At 42.4% G+C, this 14,274-nt stretch overlaps 1 long non-coding RNA gene across 1 annotated transcript; it reads left to right on the plus strand.

Moving 5' to 3' along the window:
* Nucleotides 1-2,357: 2,357 nt before the first annotated feature.
* LOC116601094 lies at nucleotides 2,358-9,798 on the plus strand. Its single transcript, XR_004289917.1, has 3 exons — nucleotides 2,358-2,415; nucleotides 8,224-8,270; nucleotides 9,764-9,798. It is a non-coding gene; the product is annotated as an uncharacterized LOC116601094 (long non-coding RNA).
* The last annotated feature ends 4,476 nt before the right edge of the window (nucleotides 9,799-14,274 follow it).

Raw genomic sequence — 14,274 nt, forward strand, 5'->3', positions numbered from 1 at the left:
TAAATTTTATATGCATTTGAATCAGGACCCTCTATTCCAAGAGTCAGCAAACTTTTTCTTAAAGTGCCATATAGTAAGTATTTAGGCTTATAGGCCCTTAAAACCTCTGCTGTTTGAAGGCAAAAATAACCACGGACATTGCTGTAATATTTTATTTCCTTTCTTTCAAGATTTTATTTACGTGAGAGAGAGAGAAAGAGAGAGAGAGCACACAAGGCGGGGGTGGGGGGAAAGGCAGAAGGAGCCCAACTCAAGCTTGATCCCAGGACCCTGGGATCATGACCCGAGCCGAAGGCAGAGGTCTCAACCCACTGAGCCACCCAGGCGTCCCTATTTGTCTATTTTTGCATCAGTTACTCATTCTTTTAATATAGAGGCCTTTTAGTATATTGTAATGTCTGGTAGGGTTTGTTTCCCCCTGTTCAATTACTTTTAAAAACAAATGTATGATAGACAATGAAATAATGCACCTATTTTAATCTTGTTTGCCTTTGGCTTTTGGTCTGGTTCATGGACTGACTCGAAAGACAGTTTCTGAGCTGATGCTTTGAGCAATGTTAGTGTAATCATTCCAGTCTCCCGAGGGGCTAGCACTTAGAGGCATGGCACTGATCTGAATGTACCCAGTATGGATTGTTAAAAAGTTAAATCCTGCAACTTACTGTACGGTTACAACTTTTTCATGCGTACTTAAAAACTGAGGTAAAAAAGATTTTGCTGAGAAAAATATTTTGAAATGTTCTAATAATCACTGGGGACACTTGAAATATTCTGGGCCAGTACAACCAGAGCCAGGAGCAGTTTCAGGAGGCATTCCCTTCCCCCACCCCCCGCGGTAACTACCTTGTCTACTGCAAATAATACCTAATTCTCCATAAGCTAAGATCATTCGAGTTATAAAAATTATCCTGTCAATCATCTCTGACTTATTTAGCAGAATACCCTTCTGCCCTTCTGGTGAATAGTTTTAAATGACAGAAAGCTTCCCAGTTCTATGAGGCCCAGATCTTTGTCCTGCTAGACATGTTAGCTGATCCTTGCTGGTAACCTGATCGCTAATCTGGCAGTACTAGCTGTTGTCAATCCTACAGCTGGACAGAGTGGGCTCTATGAGCAGTAATTCAGAAGTGGTGCAGGAATAGGAAGTTTGTAACTCCCTGATGACCACTAAGAACCAGAAGCCCTAAACTGCAGGCAAGCCTGGCCTCACCATATACATGAGTTTCATGGTTTTGGCAGTTTTTGAAATTATAAAGGTAATTTTTCCTTTCCAGGAAAAGTGCACAGTGGTTTTTGTTTGTTTGTTTGTTTGTTTTATATAAACGTACAACTCGGGGCGCCTGGGTGGCTCAGTGGATTAAGCCGCTGCCTTCGGCTCAGGTCATGATCTCAGTGTCCTGGGATCGAGCCCCGCATCGGGCTCTTTGCTCAGCGGGAGCCTGCTTCTCTCTCTCTCTCTGCCTGACTCTCCGCCTACTTGTGATTTCTCTCTCTGTCAAATAAATAAATAAAATCTTTAAAAAAAAAAAAAACAAAAAACGTACAACTCACTTTTGGTTGCCGTCAAGTGGGTACAGGCTGAAAACCACGGTGTCTCCTATTGATGCCAGAATGACTATTTTTTTTAATATTTTTATTTATTTATCAGAGAGAGAGGGAATGAGAGCGAACACAGGCAGACAGAATGGCAGGCAGAGGCAGAGGGAGAAGGAGGCTCCCCGCCGAGCAAGGAGCCCGATGTGGGACTCGATCCCAGGACGCTGGGATCATGACCCGAGCTGAAGGCTGCTGCTTAACCAACTGAGCCACCCAGGCATCCCCAGAATGACTTTTAGAGAAGGAATGTTTTATCCCCTCGTGGTAGGAAAAGTAACTTGACCCTGTGAGTACGGCAGTCAGAAGCTTGTAGCATCAGAAACGGCCAAGCTCCTCTCCATTCAAAAGTGAGTAGACTGTGTTCTGCTTCCGAGAGAGGGCGATGGGAAGCGAGGTCCAGTGAAACCAGAAAGGCGAGGCCGTGTGCGTAGTGAGCTGGGCAGAGTCTGCTGAAGCCGTCACAAGCTGGGACCCATCTCTGCCAACATTGTCCAGCTGTAACAAACATCTTTTTGTTTAAGAGTAAGAGATCTCCAATTGTTCATGGACAAGTGGTAGAGAGGGTGACTTTTGTTTTCAACACAATGTGAGTGATAATTTGAACAGGAACCTACATAGAGACTTTAAAAGGTTCTTTGAGGAAGGTCCCTTTAAAATGTACTCAGTGGGGGAAGGTATTCCAATGATTTTGGATGAAAATGCCAACAGACCTGACTTTTTTGGTTGGCTCTGCAGGGTTTGGTACACAAAACCTGAGGCCCCTTTAAATTGCAAAACACAAGCTTCACCTTCCCTTGAAACTCCAAGCTACTCCCTCAGGTAAGGCCTGCTCCAGGAGGGCTGCTTGTTCCTGGGGCAAGCACAGGGCTGGCTTTTTTCTAAATTACCTCCTCTCCACCCCCTACCCCCACCTCTCCTTCCAGCTACCTACTGTCTCTAATCTGTCCTGCATTAGGACAGAGGGCAGAGGGGAGAGAAAGTTCTGGAAGCCCAGTTTGAGTTCTCTGGACCTGGGAGATGTTTGAAACTGACCTTTTTTCCTGGAGGCTCTTTTACAATTCTTTGGAGACTTGGGAGTTCTTCCATGGGTTTCTTGGCATCTATCTTTGGGGGCTTCTCACCTGCAGTTTGCCCTGGCCAGGGGAGGTGCTGCCCTCAGGCTCCTTGTTTACTCTTCCTGCAGCCTCTAGGAGTGCTAGGGTATTTCCAGCATTTCCCACTGAGGCTCCTGTGCAGCTCTGGTTGGCACCGGGGACAGGACCTTAGGCCACCGTATCCCAGCTCATCTGATCTCTAGGGACACTCATGCTCCTGTGGCCCCCCAGCTCTGAGAGGGCAGGCCAGTTCTCCTCCTGCTGGCAGTCCCCTCTTAGATTTCCGGGGGGCCTTAGTTAATGTCAGGCTGCTGGGCCCCTCCGGGACAGGGCAAGCAGAACTGAGCTCTTCAGTGGTGAGGGACAGACACTGGGGCAGAGAGGCAGGGCAGAAAACACCCCCCAAACCTTTACAAAGGGAGCCCTCACACATCCTCTCCCACCCCAGGACACATGCTCCAGAGGTGAGAGGCTAACACCCATGACCAGTTCTCAAAGTCCCCATATTCCCTCAGAGTGGTCAGCCTCCTGCTTTACTTCGGTATTTGATATCTTGTATCTTGGAGCTGTGACTCAAATTTCCAATGCAAAAGTCATCTGGAGAAAAGTAATTTATTTGGTCTGGGGAGGAGGAAATCGGTCAGTATCTAAGATTTGGACCTAATACCTTAGCAGTCAGATGGAAGTAGATATAATGATGTAACTTTCATAGCTATGTGTATCCTAGTCTAGCTGTGAAAACAAACAAACAAACAAACAAACAAACAAAACACACCTTTTTCCTGAGCCTGAGATCTGAGAGAAATTTGCCACAGAGACATACTGATCATTTTTAATCACAGATGAAAACATTTTTAATCCTACAATGATATATATTAATCATCCTCTCATTATGTGAAAGGGCCCTTGGATACAGCATCAGGAAGGTAAAATGTGGCCTTAAATCTGCTGTGAACCTGCTGTGGCCCCTTGAATAAGGGACCCCTCTTATAAGCCTCAGTTTATTCTGCTGAAAATGGGAGATGATCTCTGGGATTCGTTATCTAGTTTTCTAGGAGTCTGTGAAGCCCTCAACACTGTACCTGTGAAAAGTACATTGTTCAGGGATCTTTGCTTTTTTTTTTTTAAAGATTTAATTTTGTATCTGAGAGTGAGAGGGCACGTGCACACATCGTGGAGGTGGGGGAAGGCAGAACGGGAAAGAGAGAATCCCAAGCAGACTCTGGACTCAGCATGGAGCCCAACATGGGGCTCGATCCCATGACCCCAAGATCATGACCTGAGCCAAAAGAGTTGGATGCTTACCTGACTGTGCCATTCCAGCACCCCAATATTCAAGGATCTTATTAGGAAGGCATGGTGGATTAAATGGTGGTCACCCAAAAGAGGTGTCCATATCTTAGCTCTTGGAACCTGGGAAATGTGACCCAATTCACATAAAGGGTTTTTGCAGGGGTGCATGGGTGGCTTGGTCATTGAGCGTCTGCCTTCGGCTCAGGTCATCATCCCAGGGTCCTGGGATCAAGACCCCACATTGGGCTTCCTGCCCAGCGGGAGGTCGGCTTCTCCTTCTCCTACTCCCTCTTCTTGTGTTCTCTCTGTCAAATAAATAAATTTAAAAAAAAATTTTTTTAAAGGGTCTTTGCAGATGTAATTAAGAATCTTGAGATGGGATCATCTTGAATTACTCAGGTTGGCCCTAAATCTATGACAAGTGTCCTTATATGAGACAGAAAAAAGAGAAGAAAGATACACAGAGGACAAGGCCTTGGGAAGGCAGAGGCTGGAGCTGGAGTGACACAGCCTCAGGCCAAGGGAGTGCTGGAGCCCCCCAGAGCTGAGAGGGGCAAGGACAGATTCTCCCAGAACATTTGCAGGGAATGCAACCCTGCCATCACCCTAGTTTTGGACTCTGTCTTTCCAAACTGTGACAGAATAAATTTCCAAATTTATAGCCATTTGTTACAGCAACTGTAGGAAGCTAATATAGAAGGTGAGTAAGAAAAGGAAAGCACATGGCCCAGCAGTAAAGACGCCTGCTTGGGAATCAGAGAACCCTATTTGGTAGCTTGATCAAGGGAGTTACTGAAACTTGCTTGTTCCTCCCTTTGTAAAATAAGGATAAAAATAAGAGACTTTTTTTTAATACTTCATTTAAAAGTTTAAAAAATAGTAACTATTTTATAGAGTGGTTATGAGGATTAAGCGAGTGAATGAATGATATAGTTCAGTGTGTGGTTTATATTAAGTGCTCGATAAATGTTAGCCATTGTATTGAGATTATGACATCTGTGAGGTGGATGTCTCTTCCTTTTTTTGAAGGCTATCTCTAAAACTTGTTTGGTGTTTACTGATACGGTGCTGAGATAATCTCAGCAATGAGACAGGGTACCAGAAAAACACACCATCTGCTTTTGTCTTTCAATCTGTCTTTAAGAAAAGGCGAATTCTGGTTATAATGAACACTGAGGGCATCCTGAAAGAGAACAAAAAGGAACTGTATGTTACTGTCCACATGAATCATTTCAAGGTCTTAACACACATGTACTTGATGTTGCCATCTTGAAGATATAGGATGATGAGTGTATACGGCCCTGTGCCAAGTAGGTGGGTCTTTGTAACTAGAAAAGTCTTAGCTCTTCTCCTTTAAAAGAAAACAGGGCAGTGTCTCAGAAGAGAATTTAAACAACAGAGGGGTATTATTCCCTGCCTCTAAAACTTAAGATGAATGCTTCCTGATTTTTCAGCGGTGAGGCCAGCCATGGCTAGGAAGGTATTAGCCAATACCACACTTGTCTTGCCTCACTCCAACCAGTCTGAGTATAGGTGACAGAGACCATAAACTGAAAAGGTGGAGACTATAGACATGACACATGGAAATTTAATTGTGAGGCGGGCAGCCACTCTGATTTGTGTCAACTACAGAAACCACTCTATGGACTTTAGAACAGGTGAAGATCACCTCCGCCTAACCCCAGCTACCTGGTCACCAGTTACCAGCAGTCCTGGGAACTCCCCCGATTCAGGCCCTGGCTCCTTGTCCCAATTTGCTATACGCTCACCCTAGACTACAGCTTCTCTGATATTATTAACTCTACTGTAGCTGTGTATTAGTTCGCTTAGATAACAGAGATTGTGTTCTTTGTGTCTTTCAAAGACAAAGATTATTTCAAAGAAAAGATTATTTGGTATTTCAAACCAAATAATCAAATTGGTTTGATGAAGTGGATTAGAGAACCAGATAAGACTGAATCAGCATCAAAATTCTATGAATGATTTATAGGAAAGAATTCTTGAAATTCAAAATGTTTGAATAATTTTTAAAAAGCTTTTATTTATTTATTTATTTACTTGAGAGAGTGAGCACGCACAAGCTGGGGGGAAGAGTAGAGGGAGAGAGAGAGAGAAACAGGCTCCCTGTGGGGGAGGGAATCCTACTTGGGGCTCCAACCCAGGACCCCGGGATCATGACCTGAGACAAAGGCAGATGCTTAACCGACTGAGCCACACAGGTGCCCCAAAATAAAATGATTATTAATGATAGATAGTAAATGAAAGGGGAACTAGTTTGGAGGTAACCTACTATTGAACAGAAGACAGACTTTTCCTTCTCCAAATTGCATCCAGTGGTATAGCTGAAAAGAGTTGTGTGAAATAAATCCTACATATGCCTCAGTGTTTAAAACTGAGCAGTTTAGGGGCGCTTGGGTGGCTCAGTCAGTTAAACCTCCAACACTTGATTTCAGCTCAGATCATGATGTAGGGGTCATGAGATTAAGTCCCAAGTCAGGTGTGGAACCTGTTTAAGATTCTCTTTTCCTCTCCCTTTGCCCTTCCCCCTCCCTCTCTAAAACAATAAAGTAAAATTGTGTAGTTCATATATTTTTTAGGCAGTAGTATCAAAATTAGGCTCAAACTCAGCATTAAGGCAATCATTAAGGCAATACCAACACAGCAGGTAGGTTTTTTTCCTCTGAAAATGAGGTTTTTCTAGATTTCCTCTGAGTCTGTGAACTCTGCTACAGCATACAGTTTGGTGCTTTTTGTAGTGGAAACGAACTTGTATGAAATGCTAGGAAGTCCTCCTAGCTCACTGTCCCCTAGGCACTGCCCCTGTAATCACGGTACCAGTTGCTGCTGTGTTTTCTCTGAAGTCCTAGAAAGGAGCCACAGGTGCCTTCCAACTTTGGAAAATCACAGCTTGTCTGTATTATATAATTCCTCTGAGGCTGATGTGCTGGGAGACAACAGAGGGATGTTGAATTCTGTGGCTACTAAAACCCCAAATCAGAAAGTGTTTTAGCTTGCCTACGGGGCAGCTCTCTGTGGCTGAGGCCCTCTGTTCTGGTGCTTGAGACAGAGAATGTCTAAGCAGGGAGTCTGACTTGAGCGCCAAAGATTGACATAAAATTCATGTTGTATCACTTCCTCTTCATATCACCTGTTAATAACTGCCAAAATTTACCATCTTTTTTCTTTTTCCTAGATCCTATCAAAAAAGAGATCAGTGCCAGTATATAGGCAGAGCCCCAAAGCAGCTGAATCTTCCCCCTCCCTTCCTTTTTTGGGAGGTAGCTGAGCACCTCAGCACCTCAGATTTTTAGGCTGAAGGATTATAACTACGTACTTCCGCATTCGAGTGTTTTCTTTTAACCAGCCTTTCCAAGCCAACATGATCTTCTGCAGGAGGCCTGAATCCCAGCCCACAAACCCAAGTAGGGAGAGTTGAGGGTCTCTGCTGAGGCTGCTATTCTTTGTGTGGGCTCTGGAAGCTTTCTGCCACTTCCTGGTCATGCTGGGTCACAGGAAGCCATGGCAGAGTTGGAAGCCCATGGGCTTGGGCCTTGAAGGCCGCCTCCCCGTAGAAACAGCTGCAGCCCGTCCTGTAGGTGTGATAGCTTCCTCCACCCAGAGCTGAGTCATCTCCATTCTGAAGCAGCCTCCACACTCCTCTCTTTCTGCTTCTCCCAAACATTCAGCCTCTTCCCCTAGATGTTATTTTCCTCAGCCAGCTGAGGCTTTTTGGAAAACAGAAACCAGTTAAGTCTTGTGAGAGCTACTTCCGCTGTCTTGCGACAGAATTATTTTCAGGGAAGGAGGTAGGAGGGAAGACGCAAGTGGAAAATATAATAGCTCCAAGCATTATTCATTATTCAGTCATATTAACTAATTCTAGGAGCAATTACACTAAAAATTTTAAAATATCGATAAAGACTTTTTTTTTTTTTTTTAGAGTTTGGTTCACAGCAACATTGAGGGGAAAGTACAGAGATTTCTCATGTATTTCCTGCGCTGTACCATCTAGCATAGCCTCCCCCATGATCAGCCTCCTCCACCAGAGTGTTACTGATGGGGAACAGAAGCAGAAAGATGTTCACCATTAGCTCACTAGGCTGACCTCTAGCCATGGGTCCTGTCCCCATGCTACTGCGTCTTTTGTAAATAGGTTGCGGCCAAGCTCCTGTACCTGCCTCTCTCTGCTTTTCCTGAATCACTCACCTCCTCTTTGTTTGCTTCTTCTTTCACGTGCCAGATCTGGACTACTTCTTGAGAGGACTGGATGAATGCTGCCTGACCCTTGTATGTGGGGTTTTCTGCCTCATCCATTTCCTGGGTTAATGCCTATAATAATTGAAGCCAGTGGTCTGGTTAGTAGTCTACCTCAGGACAGAGACTTTAAGGAATATTCCCAAGCAGCTGCCAAACTCTTTTTATTTCGGGGAGGTACCCTGTCTTCTCCAGCCTGACATGGACTACTTATTTTCACTTTTTGTTGGTGGAAAGAAAACGGGTCTGTTCATCTGTCTGAACGGATGAGCTTTAGGAGCAGGAGTTCTCTTTCTCTGCCCCCTGAGCTTTTATCCACCTCCAGCCTTCCAGGCCTTACCTCATCTCTTCTGCCTGCATCTTCCTCTCCTCCAGTTTCTGCACCAACTCGGGCGTGGACCGCATAGTCAGCTCCGGTACCATCCTCAGTGCCGCGGGTGCCATTGGCTCCTGCTTCTCCTATCCTGGCTACCCAGGTGAAGGGCACCCCTCCCTGGACTTAAACTGCCCACTTCATTTCCCCACAGGTGTGCCCCAGGTAAAAATCAACAGTGGGGAACAAAAACCTCTTAAGTGGACCGAGGTGCAACATATTCAATATTTAAACTAATGAAATTTGTTAGTTTAATTAAGATAGACATGTCTGGGAGTGCCTGAGTGGCTCAGTTGATAAAGCATCTGACTCTTGGTCTCAGCTCACACCTTGATTTCAGAGTTGTGAGTTCAAGTCCTGCATTGGGTTCCATGCTTGGCAGGGAGCCTACTTAAAAAAAAAAAAAAAAAAAGACATGTCTTTAGCGCATTAAAACTTGTATTCTGCCAAGGCATACTAAAGGTCAAATAAGCTCAAGTTATCTCTGTTGCAGTTTGTCTGCAAAAGATGACTTAATATGAAGGCTAATTTTATGTGTCTCAAAGTTCTCATGGGCAACTGCTAAAATAGCCTTCAAAATCTTTGGTAACCTGAACCTTTAAAGTTTTGCTAAGTTAGATGACAAATTGGGTTAAACTCATTGGATAACTAAGTCTTTTCCAAATAAAATAGAATACTAAACATTGATTACTGAATATAGGCTCATCTGCTTTTGGTTTCTGACTGCAGAGAAACTGAGGATACTTGGGGCTGTTGGTAATCATGCTTTCTGCTTTATTGAAAGATTTAGTATGGACAAAACATATGTTTTTAGAAATTATGAAATATATTTGTAAACAGTTCCAAATTGGCTACTACTTAATTTTTACTGGAGACTAAGGCTTCTACAGGTTAAAATTCTGCTAAATGTAATGAAGACTGATGGAAATTAGGGAAACAACTCTGTATTCAAGAAAAAGATGTTTTTATGCTCCACAAGTAAGTGAAACCATATGATAACTGACTCTATCTGTTTGACTTATTTCACTCAGCATAATCTCCTCCAGTCCTATCCATATTGATACAAAAGTTGGGTATTCATCCTTTCTGATAAAGGCTTAATACTCCATTGTATATTTGGACCATATCTTCTTTATGCATTTTTCTTTTGAAGGGCATCTTGGCTCTTTCCACAGTTTGGCGACTGTGGCCATTGCTGCTATGAACATTGGGGGTACAGATGGCCGTTCTTTTCACTGTATCTTTGGGGTAAATACCCCATAGTGCAATTGTGGAGCATAAGGGATAACATGGAGGACATTGGGAGATGGAGAGGAGAAGTGAGTTGGGAGAAACTGGAGAGGGAGATAAACCATGAGAGACTGTGGACTCGGAGAAACAAACTGAGGGTTTTGGAGGGGAGAGGGTGGGGAGTTGGGTTAGCCTGGTGGTGGGTATTATGGAGGTCATACATTGCGTGGAGTGCTGGGTGAGGTGCATAAACAATGAATGCTGGAACACTGAAAAGAAATAAAGTAAAATAAAATGAAAAAACAAAAAACAAAAAACAAAACAAACCCCAACCCAAACAAACACTTTAAGTGATAGAGTCCTCCTAAGAAGCTGTTTTGAGACTTTGGGGAGGGTATGTGATATGGTGAGTGCTGTGAAATGTGTAAGCCTGATGATTCACAGACCTGTATCCCTGGGGCAAATAATACATTATATGTTAATAAAAATAATTAATAAAAATATGTTTTTAATACAAAAAGATATAAGGAATGGGATTTTGTTGAAAGAGAAAGAAAGTACTTTGGTCCCAAAATGAGACTGGGTATTTGGAGAGAAAAGGCTTAGGACAAAATCTGAATGAAAAAGAAAGTGTAGAAGACTTGTGAGGGGAAATTTTTGGAGTAGAATTTTATATGTGGTTAGGACTAATGTGGAAATGAATGGATTTTAAAAGTACATTGGTATGAGATTGAAATCCTGCTTTTTCTCTCTCCATTAAAATGATGACATTTTCTTAGATTGTTGGTCTGCTCTTGATAGAAAATGAAAATGTTTTTTTCCCCCTTTCTATTCTTTATCTGCTCAGAAAACCAAAGCTTCTATGTTTTGTCTTTATCAGAACTTCGATTACTTAAGAAAGTTAGAACTTTTCAATGTTGGGTGGCTCAGTTGGTTAAGCGGCTGCCTTCAGCTCTTGTCATGATCCCAGGGTCCTGGGATCGAGCCCCTTATCAGGCTCCCTGCTCAGTGGGGAGCCTGCTTCTCCCTCTCCCTCTGCTGCTCTGCCTGCTTGTGTCCCTTGCTCTCTCTATCAAATAAATAAATAAAATCTTAAAAAAAAACTTCTCAATGTTAAAGGAGCTAAGTTTTACTAACAATTGTATAATCTTCTGTAGAAACCCTTAGTTAAATGTAAATATTAAATTTATAATGACCTGTAATCACTTTAAAAATTTTTTAAAAATTTATTTATTTGAGAGAGCAAAAGAGAGCAAGGAAGGGAGCACGAATGGGTGGGGGTGGGGGGGCAGAGGAAGAGGGAGAAGCAGGCTCCCTACCTGGGATACCTACCTGGGATCATGACCTGAGCCTAAGACAGATGCTTAAATGACTGAGCCGCCCAGGAGCCCCAATGACCTGCAATCCTATTGAGGCATGTGCTCTAAAACGTTCTGAGGTTTTTGGGGCATATGGGACTGGCTCAGTCAGAAGAATGTGACTCTTGATCTCGGGGTCATGAGTTCAAGCCCCGTAGTGCATATAGAGATTACTTAAATACATATTTAAAAAAACAACAAGTTTCTCAGGATTTTTTTTTTTTTAAGAAGGTTTCACACCCAGCATGAGGCCCAACATGGGACTTGAACTCACCACCCTGAGATCAAGACCTGAGTTAAGATCAAGAGTTGGCATTTAATCTACTGAGGCACCCAGGTGCCCCACTTTCTGAGGTTTTAAACAAATTTCCTTGAGATCAGAATTGTAAAAGAAGTCTTTTTGACTAATTAAGCTTGTTTATTTGGTATGTTAAGTTCCTTGGAAAGCACTGTCAAACCAATAATGATAAGCCTTAGGTTGTCTTGGATGGGTATATGTTATAACTATTCTAGAAAATACATGAAATTCTTGAAGTTTTAATATATGTTGATATAAGGTCATTGCTTGAATGATTGAAATGTTGTGTGTCACAGAAACAACTGATTTCCTTGTCAGCTACATAAGAATGAACCCCATATCAGATCTTTAACCATGTCTATTTCTGAGTCTTGATTTTTTTTTTTTTGTCATTTATAGTTATTGTTCTGATGCTCTTGCAAAATGTGTTTCATCTTCAAGGAAATTCATAAAAAGGACTTCTGGCAGATACAGGTTTTTGAGATCTTTAGAATCATTAAACTGAGCTTCCAGAATTTCCAGAATGAATGGGCAAGCTGCATTCAAAATAAACAAAAACTAGTAAATAGGAATGAACAAATTGAGGAAGATGATAACATATTCCGTTGTGAACAAATGGAAGCATTTAACTTTTCTCTCTACCTGAACCTTTCAGAAGTCAGAAACTCTCAATGAGCATTCTTTCTTCCACGGCTACTTCCATTGCACAAGTTCAATGAGCTTCTGTTCTTCTTGTAATAGGACACCATTGGAAACATTGATTATAATACCAAAGCTTTGACTGGAATGTCATATTTGAGAGAGACATATATAGACTGAGATATGACACACAGCTCCAAGGAATTAAGATTGACTTTACGGAGCCATTAAAACCCGTTGAGAATGTTAGCCTGATATGTTGCTTACAGAGTGCCCAGCAGCCTTACCAGGTGAGTAAAGAATGTTACTTCCTGGCAGGTGCAAGAACCCTCACGGTATTTGGAGACCTCAAGAAGAGGAATGCACCCAAATCTATAGGTATTGCAAACAAATATTTGGCTTTACTCTGGCCTTAAGAAGCTATTAAAAGTTCATTCTAAAGATTCTTTATAAAAAGTCCTAGCAAAGCAGATTTTAAAAGATCTATATGATCAATCACTATTTTTGCTAAGATTATATAAATAATTAGACCAAATTTGTTAAAACTGGACTTGTTTTATAAATGAATTAGTCTTGATTTGGCTGTCTTTGGAAATAAGAGTGAATTTAGAGAGAAAAATTATGCTTCAATAATGCATCCTTATGGATGTAAGATTCTAGTTTTAATTGTCTTTAAATGTTTGTTGTTTGCCTAAACTAGACAACTTGAGGTAAACTTCAGACACATTGCCATAATAGCTCATATATAGACAATCCTTCTGCTTATCACTCTATGGGGATAATAAAAGGGACCCCATGGGCATATGATTATTTAAACAGTTGGACACTAGGATGAACGCCCCAACAATTATGTAACTCAGCCATCAGCTTGATCAATTCTATATGGCTGGGATAACAAAATTTTTCCTTAAAAGTCAGAGAATGGGGCACCTGAGTGGCTTAGTGGGTTAAAGCCTCTGCCTTCAGCTCAGGTCATGATCCCAGAGTCCTGGGATCGAGCCCCGCAACGAGCTCTCTGCTTGGCAGGGAGCCTGCCTCCCCCCACCCCCCCGCCTGCCTCTCTGCCTACTTTGATCTCTGTCAAATAAATAAGTAAAATCTTAAAAAAAAAAAACAAAAGAGCATACCCCACCCCATGGGGTTAACTATGAACTAGTGGAGATAATGGACGGCCCCACCTTCCTTATAATTGGATTGGAGAATGTACTTGGGGATGCCCTAATCTCCTGGGACAAGTCATCTCCCACTTGCCAGCAATTCCTCCTAATTAGGATACTGTTAAGGCTAGATGTTAGACAAAGAAGGCTTCTTAATGCTTTTATCCCTCAGCCATATTTGTCCTGGGAGCCACCTCTGTTATTGTATAATTATAAGTAGAGTGTTTGGCAAAGCGTACAGTGGCTGCCTTTAACCAAACCCAACACAAAGTCAGCCCCATACCAGCACATATAGGTATCTTTCTATTACTAAAAATGTTTTTTATTGGCCTGTGGTAATGTTACATGGGACTCTCTAGTCTATAGGCACCTCTCTCTTATCCTCAAACTATCAACATTTTAACAGACTATAGCAACCCACAGATAGGCTCATGATGACAAATTTCCCCACTACACAGTCCTAATTGAGACACCTAGGAAGGTTTATATCAAATATGTTATGGATATATGTTGCTTACTCCTAAAATAGGACAACTAAGCCAAAAGGCCCTTTTATGCTGGGAATAGAAAAACCATACTCTTAATTTTTTAAAGATATTATTTATTTATTTGAGAGAGAGAGAGAGAAAGCATGAGCAGGGGGAGGGGTAGAGGGAGAAACAGACTCCCTGCTGAGCAGGAAGTCTGATCATGCCCAGGATCCCGAGATCGTGACTTGAGCTGAAGGCAAATGCTTAACAGGCTGAGCCACCCAGGTGCCTTGAAAAACCATGCTCTTGATTCATAGCCCAAGAGTACTTGCCAAATGGAGTGGCTCCTCCCCAAAACCCTGTGACCATGCCATTATTTCACAGACAAATGATTGGTTTTCTACTGACTGGACAAGGAGACCAGGCATCAGACAGCTTGCACCTAATGGAACATAAAGGTTATGTGGGCCAAATTTGTGACCATAGCTTCCACCAGGCTGGATTGGAAGATG

This window comes from Mustela erminea, chromosome 1, assembly GCF_009829155.1.
Source record: "Mustela erminea isolate mMusErm1 chromosome 1, mMusErm1.Pri, whole genome shotgun sequence".
NCBI classification, from domain to species: Eukaryota; Metazoa; Chordata; class Mammalia; order Carnivora; family Mustelidae; genus Mustela; species Mustela erminea.